A 13,689-nucleotide genomic window follows, 5' to 3' on the forward strand; every position below is an offset into this window, starting at 1 on the left:
CGTCCCGTTATTAGAATTAGTCCGGAGAAACAGGTCGACACTTGAAAAATTTCGTTAACTTTGGTCTAATTTGCTCAAATTAAATTTTTTATAGTTTTTCCAAAAGAGCTTTGGAAGAGATTGAAATTGGTGTCCGGCCATTAGGCAGAAGGACAATCGGCCGAATGGTCACTAGGCCGAAAGGACACTACGCCGAATGGACATTAGGCCGAAAGCCAATAGGCCGAAAGCCAATAGGCCGAAAGCCAATAGGCCGAATGGTCATTAGTCTGAAAGGTCATTAGGCTGAATTACCATTAGGCGGAATGAACGCAAGAGAGAACCAAATAGAGTAGTTGAAACTAAACACAAGATTTAAAACAATGATCAACTTTAAATAAAGGGAGAATCTTCGCGATTTTTAAATTTTAAAACTAGATATTTAGCATAATTTCGTCATCTTTTTGCTACATATATTCAAATAAAACAAAAAATGGTTATCAATAATATATATCTATATTTGGGCGGCAAGCAAACTAAAACTAATTAGTTTATTATTTTATTAAGAAATTGTGTTACTGGCGTAATGGAGTAAATTAATAAAGTTGTCGCGTAATGTGGCTACGCTACATCGCTTCAAGTCGTGTGCTTATAAATTTATAGATTCTACGTTTGAGTAAGCTGGGCAAACGGGTGTATTACAAGTTTGCTTGCGAGGGGCCGCCACTGCCCACGCCGAGTCGATGGACTCCTCACGCGGTGGACCATCAGCGGATTTGTGCCGCTTCGGATCGTTGATCTTAATTATTAAATATAATCTGACAGAACAGCTCATGATAAAAAGAATAGATATAAGCAAATAATTTAAAAGCAAGCAAAGCAAATAGTAACCGAGAATCCCAGAAAGTTCGGAAGGATAAGTTTCAACTTCTTTCCTCCCTCACTGTCAAACATTTGTTTTTGGCCTAATGCACATTCGGCTTAATGTTCATTCGACCTACTGTCCCTTCGGCCTAGCGTCCTTCGATCGAGTGACCTTCGGCTTAACGGCCTAATGACCCAATATCATTGAAATCAGAAAATATTTTTTGGATTTGGAATAGATGCATTGAAAAATTTTCATATATTACCATGAAAAAATGACAATTTTAAAATCTACATAGCTCTTTGAGTAACCTAATTGAGAATAGGCTTGTTTGAACAAGTTTTAAGGCTACAAGATTGTCGTATTGACTTATTGGAGTCTCTTGATATTACGTGTTTTTCAAAAACCTTATAGTTCAGAAATATTTTTTTACTCGGGGTTCCTTTCCATCCCATTTACTATGCAAAATTTTACCATTTTTGGGTTGCTCAGAAAATGCTACTTCAATTTGAAGTATTTTAGTACTCTATTCCTACACAAAATCTTAGGTTAAGCACGATAGAAAGACTTCCCTTTGAAAAATGCATTGGCCGACATGGCTCAGAACGACATTTGATCAAGAAATTACACAATATATATGCGAACAGAGGTCTTAGTAGATGTACGTAATGTTTCAAAGATTTTATTCCATTTAATTCCACTATGTATGAAACATAGTGAAATTAAATGGAAGAAAATCTTTGAAACATTAAGAAATTACTTGTTTTTTGCAAAACTATTCTATCTCCGAAACTATTTTTTCACATGACATGGGCCACCTTTTGGTGTGGTCTGTTTCTAGGATGGTACTTATTTCAAACTTTTCTTGTTTTGAACATTTTAAATTCATGCTTCTATTACATTTAAAACCTCTATAACCGTGCGAACAAGCAAAGTTCACAGACTGTATGCTTTGCCTGACTAGCCGGGTCTTTGTGCGGATCTTGTCACAGGTTGATTGCCTCTCACAGTAAAGGGCGAACACGAAATTATTGCGACACATTCAACAGGGCATAACTTTTTTACCATTGGGTAAAAATCAACCAAATTTTGCACACTTTCTCATTGATGTGTATTGTTTACATGCTGTCAAACTCGAAGTCGTGTTTTTCGATTCAACGAAAATGGAGGTGAACCAACGCGAGTCGAGACAACAAATTCTTTCCAAACACCTGGAACTTCCTGACCTGTCGCACCGGCAGTTGGGAAAAATGTTGAACATTCACCATTCAACCGTCTCCAGAGTGTTGAAGCGGTTCCAGGAGCGGTTGACGTTGGACCACGGAAAAGGAACTGGAAGAAAACCGGGACCAGAGAACAAAAAGACGGAGGGAAAGGTGAAGCGGATGATTAAAGCAAATCCCAACGTCTCAAGCCGTGATTTGGCTAAGAAGATGTCGCAGAGCTACGTCCAGAATGCAAAGAAGAGAGCTGGACTACATACATACAAGGTACAGAACTTCCCAAACCGCGATGAGCGGCAATCGACGGCTAAAAGTCGGGCACGGAAGCTCTACGAGAAGATGCTGACAAAATATGGCTGCTGTGTGATGGACGACGAAACGTATATAAAAGCCGATTTTAAGCAAATTCCGGGGTTGGAGTTTTTCACCGGCAAGAGCAAGTTCTATGTGGACGACAAATTTAAGAAGAAGAAAATGTCGAAGTTCGCCTCCAAATATCTCATTTGGCAGGCCATCTGCTCTTGCGGACTGAGGAGTGAGCCTTTCGTGACAAAGGGCACAGTAAATGGCGAGATCTACAAATCTGAGTGCCTCGAGAAGCGCATTTTGCCGTTCTTGCAGCAGCACGACGAAGCTCCGCTATTTTGGCCAGATTTGGCATCATGCCACTATTCTAAAAGTGTCCTGGAGTGGTATGAGGCCAATTCTGTCCATTTTGTTCCAAAGGACATGAATCCGCCAAACTGTCCGGAGCTGCGCCCGGTGGAGCAGTACTGGGCAATGATGAAGCGGGAACTTCGGAAGAGCAAGAAGACAGTCAAAGACGAGAAGGACATGTTAAGAAAATGGAAAAAAAAAAACTGAGAAACTGGTACCGGATGACACTGTAAAGACTTTGATGGAGCGCATCAAGCGAAAATGCGTTCAATTTTACACTCAAGGCTCCATCGAATAACTTTTCTTTTGATTTTTGAAGTAAATATATGTATAAAACTACCCTAAAATTTTGGTTTGATTTTAAACATTATAAGAAAATTGGCATGACATTTTCGGTGTCGCAATAATTTCGTGTTCGCCCTTTACATACAATCGGTTGATAGCCCCGCACTTGAGATGCTATGTGTCGACGCTGAAACACTTGAAACTAGCGGTGGATCCAGGAGGAGGTTTCAAGGGGTTCCGAAACTTTTCAACTTGTTAGGGAGTTTTAAATTAGTATCAATTTTAAAGTAGTTTCAAACTCAAAATCATTTCAAAACAAATATTTTTATTAAATGAGTTTTTTTTGTTGGAGACGAACCACACCGACCAGTATTTAGATCTATTCTGGTAATTAAATGAGGTTACTGCATATTACGTATTGTTGTTCATCTCAAAATCAAAATTTCAGACCCACAAGGAAATTTTATTATGGATCCGCTTCTGCATGACACAAAAATATATAATATTTAATTAGCTTGGGGGGGGGGGGGGGGGCTGGGGGTTAAGGTTTTCAGCGTAAAAAAACACTTTACTTGTGATTTTTTTTTTATAAATTTGGGTAAAGCGAATATTTTGTACATTAGGGGAGACTGGGGCTAGTTGGCGGTGTTTTCAGTTTTCAATTTTTATAGCTTTGATGTAGGTAGTTCTTGCAAAATAGAACACGCGGCATGAAAGAGCAGACTGTTCGCAACATCTCTGATTTTTTTTTAAAAGTGCTTCATGCATTGTCTCCATTTTTTAGAAACAAAAATATGTGACGCGGAAAGCCCGCCAACTTACTCCGGCCCCGGGGTAAGTTGGCGGTATGTGAATATACGCCAAAAACTAAGCAATCAAATTGAGATTCAATTACTTCAAGGGTCCTTTTGGAATGTGCTGAATGTCTTTTCGAGGAAACTGTATATTAACCGACATTTGCTATTATATTTCAGTTTCAATACCCCGGCAATTTGACTTTGGCACGTACTCCCTATTCAAAAGCAAATTTTCGAAATTCTTCGTGAAATTGGCCGGAATAAATGTCTCCTACATTGGCAATATACATAAGAAAAAGATTTTCTTATTTTGGAGTGAATTCCAGAAATAAAAATTTTTGATGACTTTTTTGCTTTGTAAATAGTATCGAAAACTTGCCCCGCGTGCAGTACCGCTAACTTACCCCAACCGCATATTTTATTAAAAACTATTTAAAAAATAACTTTTGTTTCTATACGAATACTAAAAGCTCTTTTCACGCGCTATCGAAAAATAGAAGCATTCGGGAAATAGATTAAAAATCACCCTAAATAACGCAATGTATTTAAAATTTAGAAAATTTACTTGGTATGCTCGAAAACACAAAATCACCCACAACTTCCACCAAACAAATCGTTTTGCAACAAAACCACATTGGATAATTGGGTTTCACATAACTTGAGGTACACAAGAAGAGGCAGCGCTATATGTCTAATAGAAACAGAGAAAAAGGGATTCCGACAACTAGCCCCGGGCTCCTCTATAATGTATCATTTCAATAACGTTCTGTAATTTTTCTATGCAAAAATAACTACAAGCGACTCGGTTCACAGAGGAGTAACTGCGGTCGAATCCTGGACAAAATTATTTATTGCTGCTATTGCTGTAATTGTGCCTTAATATGAACAACAAAACGACAATAACTAGTTTTTGGAGCAATTTGGCATCTATCCACCTATCAGTGCAGAGGTCAATTTTCTATATCCTTTCGAATACTAGTAATCTCGAGGATATCTTTGTGAATACATTTGTTTTTCTAGTTGCATAAACAAATGATCAATGGAAAAGGAACAGGGGAAGGGACGTCTGTGTACGTATTCATAGAGATACATTTTTTCCAAATATAGTTTTTGGCCCTACAGCATTTCGGTTGGGGTACACCGAAAAAAAAAGCAAAAATTTCAAAATTTTCAAATCGCTTGGAATTTGTGGATCGGACAAGTCCGCAAGAGTTCTTATGTTTTTTGGATACCTGAAATTTTGTTCTGTAATACTGCTTCAGCAACTTTGCCGGATCTAGCCTTATAATATAACTTTTTTACATGTGACTAACATAGTCGAAATAAAAAAGGAAAAAATAACTTTTTTATCATTCAAGTTTGGAATAAAATGTTTAAAAAACGTATTTTTTAAAGTTGGTGCAGTGCGCAGTAACACTACTATTTTGAGTTAGTTTTAGGCTGAAGTTATACAAATGGTTGTGTTCAACTACGTTTGTAACAATATTGTCTTATTGTTATTGTTACAGTCATCATCACTAGAAAGCGATATTGCTGGCTATATAATGAAATTCAATAAAAAAAACCCTTAAAATATCACCATTTTGCATCAATGAAAAAATTCTTTAACAATTTTCGACAAATTCATAATTTTGCCACGTTATATAGTAGACTTCTAGGTATGTAAAAAAATATAACAAAGCAAAATTTTTTTGGTTATTGGCCAGGAATTTGTTCTATTTACGCCTCTGTTCGGTGACTAAGCTTTTTGTAGAACATCTCTGGACAAAAACACGATTTGAGGTAACACTACCATTCAAAAACTGCTTAACCGATTTATTTCAAACTTTGCATACACATTCTATGTAAAAAAGATCTAACCCCTACTTTGAGTTTTTGAGACAATTTTTGTTAATTAAGGGGGATATACCCTTTATATCACTCTATATCACCAGGCATGCCAAATTAAGCTAGGGAGTGGTCCGATTGTGGGTTTTTCACTCTTCTCACACAGCCACCCCCGCATGACAATTAGTTAGCATGAAGACAACATTGAACTAATGCTGATTAGGGGCCGTACACTAATTACGTAAGGCTTTCTTAGAACTTTTCAACCCTCCTCCCACATAAGAGTTCATAAGATTTTGGTGAACTCTCTCTTACTTCTACATAAGATCTTATCACGATTTGTGTAATTAAAAAATCATATTGTTAATTTATTAAATACGATAGCGAGAACTATACTTATAGAACTATCAAAAGAAAATTCAGGATAAAATTTAACTATAATCATCTACAGTAATTTTATTTGCATCCTAATCTCGCCCAATAGAAATTTCAGAAAAACTTTTGGGAAATACTCAGAAACTCCGATTGGGTCCACATAATTTGCTTCGATACATTCCACTTCCTTTGAATCTATTTTCATGTGATGTAGAACTCAAAAGAATTATTAACCTAATTAATAACCTAATTAATAAGTGAATTTATTCTGATTTCCAACTATAAGGATATCAACACTTCTTAACTTGTAAGGCAGATTGTGACTACAGTTCCCGATCAGAACAATGTACAACCAAGAGTCAAGAAATTGCTCTAATTGCTCCAAAACCATAGATAATAAAGCGGCTCCTCACGTTGCCAACAGTCAACAACATTCCATTACTAATTTAACGATCACATTCTGTTGCTGTAAAACACTTCAATTCGAGGTCCGCCTTTCCTTGACCATGATGTGCAATATGTGCTCATACAGTTTGATATACAAAATGTTCATGGCACTAATAGGAAAGAGCTTCTTTTGTTATGAAAAGAATATGGTTCTTGATTTTATTTTTCATGCATGTTTTATGATACTACGTAGGAAAGGACGAACCCTCCCTCTCCCTCAGATAAGAATTTGTAAGATATTTTGAAACTCCCCTTCCCCCAATATGCCCTTACGTAATAAGTGTATGACCCCTTAGGCTAATTAAGTTTGATATTTTTTATTTCAAGTGTTTCACACGTAGTTCATCGCATTCGTGGCTGGCGAGCCGTTGTGTATGAGGGAAAAGTGTACTAAGAATGTAATAGACATTTTCACAATTATATTGAACATGGCTGGAGTCATAGTTTGGAGAAATGAGAACGGCACAGTTGCACCATTAGGTGGATTAAAATAGGTTTTTTTCTGAATGAATCATTCATATCAATTTATTTCTCTTAGGCTTTTTATTCATATCATTCATTAAACTTGTTTTATTCACTGTTATCATTTTATGATTTTTTTAATTTTTCCCAGTTCATACATTTTATTCAGTTTCTTCATTTTAATCATCTGACTAAATTATTTCAGTCATTCGTTTTGCTCATTTCATTCAGATTTTTAATTTGACGCAATTTAATTTTTTCTATAAATTTTATTACTTTCGTAATACTGCTTAATTGTTATTTTAATCATTTAATTAATTTTATTCCGCTAATTTTTTTCTTCCTTTTATTTATTTTGTCTGTTCTATTCATTTTGTTTATTTTATTTAATTCGTTTACTTTTTATTTTATTCATATCATCAATTTCATTTATTTTTTTCATAACATTCATTATATTAGTTTTATATATTTTTTTTTAAATTTTGAGTATAGAGGTTTTAAACTTAAGGTCATTCGCCTCTTCGGGTTAGAAAAATCTCTTATGAAAATTTTCTAACCCTATGTGCGGGGTCGGGACTCGAACCCAGGTGCGCTGCATACAAGGCAATTGATTTACCAACTACGCTACGCCCACCCCCAGTAATTTTATTCCTTTTAACCATGTTTTATTCACTTTACTTCACTTTACTCATTTTATTTATTTTACTCGTTTCGTCACTTCATTTATTTGATTCGTTTCATTGGTTTTGTTCATTTCATTTTATTCGTTTCGTACATTTTATTATTTTTATACATTATTTTGAAACTTCTTATTAATTCTGCTTCATTTTGTTAACTTGACTCACTTTTATTTATTCTATTAATTTCATAACTTATGTAATATTGTCTAGTTTGTCGTTAAATAAGCTGAGCTAATTTGATTTATTTATTCTAATAATTTGATTTATATGAATCATTCTGCTCATTTTATTTGCTCGATAACTTTTTCTATTTTTCATAGCTTCATTATTTTTGAAATTCGTTGATTTTAGTGATTTTCTTTAATTTATTCAAGTTTATTCGAGGTTTTATTCGTGCAGGAATCGAAACAATGAGCATCCCACCTTTAATTAGGTTTTTACTTCGCATGAGTTCTGCATACTAAAGCATGATCCAACAGAGATGTGTAAGAAATATCTCATCTCACTGCTAAATGGATTAAATCGGTTTTTCGAAACCGAAACGGAATTTAAAAAAACATGGTTTTCAAAAAGTGTGCTTTCAAGTTTTTAGAAGCAAAAAAAATGAAAGTAAAGTGAAGTGACGAGAAGACCTTAAGTCCTTTGGTGTCGTTTTTTTTTCTTTTTCGTGGAAAAATTCAAAAAACCGTTACTTTATATGTTTTGAATTTCTACTAGTTTGAAAAGTTTCAAAAAAAAAAATCGAATCCAAAAGAAGCAAAAAATAAAATAAATTGTCAGCTCGACAGCGGCGCATCATGTATTTTTTGTTGTGACGTGTAGATTCGTGTGCGCCGCTTAACGATGGTTGATGGAACTGGCGGTCCGAATAGCCCCGTACGCTCACTTCGCGCAAAAGTGGTGAGCGTCTTTAAAATATCTGTGTTTTCACCCAAACAAAAATCATTTCATAAAATAGGAGCCTTTAGGCTTTCCAAAATACCGACGGTTCCGACAGCATGTAGTAACAAGTTACTTTACGCTTGTCCGGACATGCCGTAGACTCAGGTGATTCGCATTTCTAATGCCAAAAGACCCTGACTCCTACGGTAGCAGACAAAAGGTTAAGTCGCCGGTGAGCTCTAAGCTTGCATATATGATCCTTCCACGCTTTTCTAAACTTTCTCCCTTCAACACCTTGCTCTCCCTTGAGTACTATGGCTCTAAATATTGAAAAATATACTTCACCTTCCAGTCCCTTGCTAATTAAATGCCGAAAAAACTGTTGATAACAATATAATCGCCAACATAGCCGAGACACCTAACACTCCCTTCTACTTACCTCAACGCAAAAAAAAATACTTTGAAATATCTACATGTTTCACTCATAAATCGTTTTCTATCTCTCTCTCTCTCTGTGTGTCGCTCTCTGTTAAGTGGTATAAAAGCACATGTTACTTTATCTCAGTTTACTGTTTCCAAATACGCGTTAAAATACTTGGCCTGAACATTCTATTTTGTATCGTCGCACAGTGGTCAAAATGTGTAAATTCATGCCTTTAATTATTTAGCGGAAAAACTATAAGGTTCTGTGTTTTGGTGACTTCGGAAAAGTTGTTGGAGCTACCAAGGCGGATTTTCGGAAGTAGACAGCCATGTTCCAAAATACAGTGTAAAGACATTTCTGAAATCTAACTATTTACTGGTAGCAGATAGACAGTTTCAGTCTTCGGCAAAGTTGTAGAGCAAATCTTTCATAAGAACTGACTCTCTAACTATAGCCGTTCCAATGTTATACGGTGTTTTCATGAGGACCCCCTTCAAAATTGGTTTTTTCATGATAACTCTTGTCGTATTTATTTCTCCACAAATGTGTTCCGAAATGTTTTAGATATTACGAAAATGCACAACTTTGCTGAATATTTCAAGACGATATTATGTTTTTGGAGAGAGTTACAGCTTTTTTTATGATTAATATTATCAAATTTCATAGCCAGTTTTTTCAAAAAGTTGCAAAAATATGCAAATAAAATATTGTTATTTTGAAACTATCATAAATCCCCTACAAAATCCTAAAGGAATGGTTTGTATCCGATAGTGTCCTAAGATGTTATAATCGAATGAAAGTGCTAGTAATCGGGGCGATCGTATTATGTGTTATCTTGAATATTTAAAAATAAGATAAACATAAACTGCCAAAAATAAGAAGAAGATAAACTGCCGAAAATAAGATAAACATAACTGCCATCAAATCCCCATTGTACGGTCAGTTCGATCCTTAGGAGTTTATCGTCCGAGAAATACTGTAAGTTTTCGCTGTTCGCTTCTACTATGCGGTTTGACGTATGATCAAGAAGCTTCTGTAAGTCAACTTCGACAGAAAACACGGTAAAAGTTATGGATGATTCATCGGGTAACATTTTTGTTTCTCGGCGATAACTTTAGTGTATGATGGGTATATATTAACATTTCGTACTTTTGCACCTTTCTGAAATTTTTTAATAACTCGCTTTCGTAAGATTGTATTCGACAATCAAGGATAATGCTTCAGCTCCAGTGCATCGGATTTATTGTGCCTTCTTCCATGGGCGTTGCATTTTAGAAGCCCAAGTGGGAGTTGTTTGCGTTGCCTCTTTGACAACCAAAGCTGCTGATAAATCCCCTGACTCTCGAAGTTTCATCTGTGTCGCAAAAGCTAACTCATCGGAGGAATGTTTTGATCGCAAGATTGATGTTTTGCTGCGCTTCACTTTGTCAGTGCTTTCCAAAAAGGACAGAGTTTTTCTTCCTCGACAAGTTTCAATAGGCTCTGTATTTATTCTACTTAAAATGTATCCGGGTAGTCTGAACGAACTGTTGAAGTAATCAGTATTGTATTTAAGAACAATAGATTCACTTCGATGATATCTAAGCCATAACTTATTGAAATATTTGCAGACATTCGAAGCAATTCTTTCAGTTTCGCTTGCAACATATGGCATATCATCAGGAACTATGCGATAAGCTTTGAAAATTGCCTGGCAGATTTCATGTAATTTTTTACTATGATCGCCTTTGGTTTTTTTCCAAAGCTGAAACAGCTGACGTTTACTGATTTCGACTACACAAAAAAAGAAAATTTATGTTGAATAACAAACAGATACATCAGGGTATTTGAAACATTAAGATGTTATATTGAAATGTCTAATTCACAGAACATTAAATAACAGCGACAAATGTACGAGCATAGAATAGAAAGAAAACGTCTAATCAATAACAGATAACGAAATTGCCTAAATAAAATGTGGCGTTGCTTTCACAGATTACAATACACTAAACAAATATTCATGGTAACCATCAGTTTGCACTTACCCGCAATATTTGAATACAGAATTCAAATTAATTACACCGCACCGCGTGATCAGAAAATGTATGTGATTTTTTCAGCATTTGAAAACTAATTTGATTTATAACTCAGGTTTCTTTGTTTTAAATTTTTTCTTTAATTACGTAACAGATAAACGCTTCTTCAGAATGTTTGTATATTTGTGTAACGCCTTCCATGAGCACCAAGGAGTGTCGCCGAAAAAACTCATATACTCACAATTTCATTCGATCATAACATCTTAGGATACTATCGGATACAAACCATTCCTTCAGGATTTTGTAGAGGATTTATGATAGTTTCAAAATAACAATATTTCATCTGCATATTTTTGCAACTTTTTGAAAAAACTGGCTATGAAATTTGATAATATTAATCATAAAAAAAGCTGTAACTCTCTCCGAAAACATAATATCGTCTTGAAATATTCAACAAAGTTGTGCATTTTCGTAATATCTAAAACATTTCGGAACACATATTTGTGGAGAAATAGATACGACAAGAGTTATCATGAAAAAACCAATTTTGAAGGGGGTCCTCATGAAAACACCGTATAACATTGGAACGGCTATAGTTAGAGAGTCAGTTCTTATGAAAGATTTGCTCTACAACTTTGCCGAAGACTGAAACTGTCTATCTGCTACCAGTAAAAAGTTAGATTTCAGAAATGTCTTTACACTGTATTTTGGAACATGGCTGTCTACTTCTGAAAATCCGCCTTGGTAGCTCCAACAACTTTTCCGAAGTCACCAAAACACAGAACCTTATAGTTTTTCCGCTAAATAATTAAAGGCATGAATTTACACATTTTGACCACTGTGCGTCGTCTTGTTTACAGAAATCTGTCTCCAAAAAGACGTCTTTGAATTCCAAAACAAATTGAACATTCGAGTATCCTAATAACTGATTATGAACCATCACTAAAGTAAAAGCATCAGATAATCTCGAACGACGCGGCAAGAAAAAAAGAACGAAAACGAAAAGGTGAAAACAAAAAAGATGGAAACATTAGGAAGTGCAAACTCATTTTATCTATTTCTGTTCTTTTAATTCTTTGGATTCATTTAGATCGTGCATTTTAAGCATATCTTTCATTTAACTTATTTTGTTCACTGTTTTAATTTTATGCATTTTATTCATTTGTTCAAGCTCATATATTTTGTTCACTTTCTTTGTTTTAATAAGCTAACTATTTTTTCCAAACATTAATTTTATTCATTTCAGGTAAATTATTAATTTGAAACAATTTAATTTATTCCATTAATTAATAAAGCCTGATTCATACCGTTGAATGTTTCATTTTAATTATTTACTGCTTTTATTCTGGTTTTTATCTTCCTCTTTTTATAATTTTAACAATTCTATTCGTTTTGTTTACTTTTTACATTCTATTCATATCGTAGATTTTACTAATGTTTTACATATTCGTTGTATTTTTTCATTATTATTTTTTGTTTATTTATTTAATATATATGAGCCAATTAGATTTATTTATTTTAATAATTTGATTTTTATTTATAATTCCACTCATTTTATTAACCTGCTGAGCTTCACATTTTTTGTTCTTTTTTAATTTTGTAAGTTTTAATAATTTATTATAGTTTATCCAGTTTACTCGAGGTTTTATTCGTGCAGGAATCGAATCTCTTTTCCTCCCACCTCTAGTTCGCTGCCTACTTCGCATGAGTTCTGAGAACTAATGAATGATCCATCAGTGATATGTGTAATAAATATCTCATCCCACTGCTAGGTGGACTAAATTTCTTTTTCTTAAAAATGTTCCATATTGTTATAAAAAAGAACAAAAAATCCTAGTGCCTTCAGCAAAGTTTTTTGGGATGATATTTTCTAAAACTTCACCGAAGACATCGATCCTGAATATGAACATTTTGAAAAACTAGATTTCAGATATCACAACAAGGTGGATTAATCATTGATATGTCAACGCCAAGAGCAAAGCTTATCTTGTACTGAAACCTTCTCAGAGACATCCAATTGCTAAAAATTAAAACTCGCGAGATAATTAAATTGTCAGCTTTTCACTGTTCTGGACCAGTGTGGTGCCGGTGCGTCGCCGGCCATACCAGTAGAGTAAAGCCGCCATCGACGCACGTCAAAAATATCGTTTCAGTAACTGTCTCAAATCAACAGAATTCTAGATTATGTGATAATCCTGGCTACGCGCCTGATTTGCAGTAGTCCCGAACACGAGGAACACCATACAGGTGAACATTCTGATTAACCTGACGTAATTTGTCTCAGGATGTCTCTCCTCCATTTCTCCCTAGATTAGCACCTCTTGGTATCATTTCTCTAGATCATTCCCACAAATGTACTTCTCATTCTTAATTACCTTGGTAGTTGGCAAATTGGGTAGATTACACTACAATATAAAAACTGGATTCTCTCAGATATGTATTAAGTATGTCCGGTGTACCTTCTGCATGTTTACCTTGATGTTTAAATATTTATCTTGTTAATATGGTTTAATCGAAGGACCCCCACATATCGATTTCTGAACAACCATTTGAAATTTGCTTACCCTATAACTATAATTAACTTTCGAAGCTGTTACGATATTACTCCATCACTTTGCCATATTTAGTGACACCGGAGGCAACCGAGAAGTAGCGCATTAGTAGATACTCGCACATGCACAAACACACACAACACAAAAACACACCCGCTGTGATGCGTCGAACATTTGGCAGCAAATCGATGGTTATAGCAGATTTAATCTATTTTGGCG

At 34.9% G+C, this 13,689-nt stretch overlaps 1 protein-coding gene across 3 annotated transcripts in view; it reads right to left on the bottom strand.

Moving 5' to 3' along the window:
• Positions 1–13,689, bottom strand: part of LOC131690283 (four and a half LIM domains protein 2) — a 605,833-nt gene that overhangs the window by 229,777 nt on the left and 362,367 nt on the right. The gene's annotated exons all lie outside the window — the stretch shown is intronic.

This window comes from Topomyia yanbarensis, chromosome 3, assembly GCF_030247195.1.
Source record: "Topomyia yanbarensis strain Yona2022 chromosome 3, ASM3024719v1, whole genome shotgun sequence".
Lineage (NCBI taxonomy): Eukaryota > Metazoa > Arthropoda > Insecta > Diptera > Culicidae > Topomyia > Topomyia yanbarensis.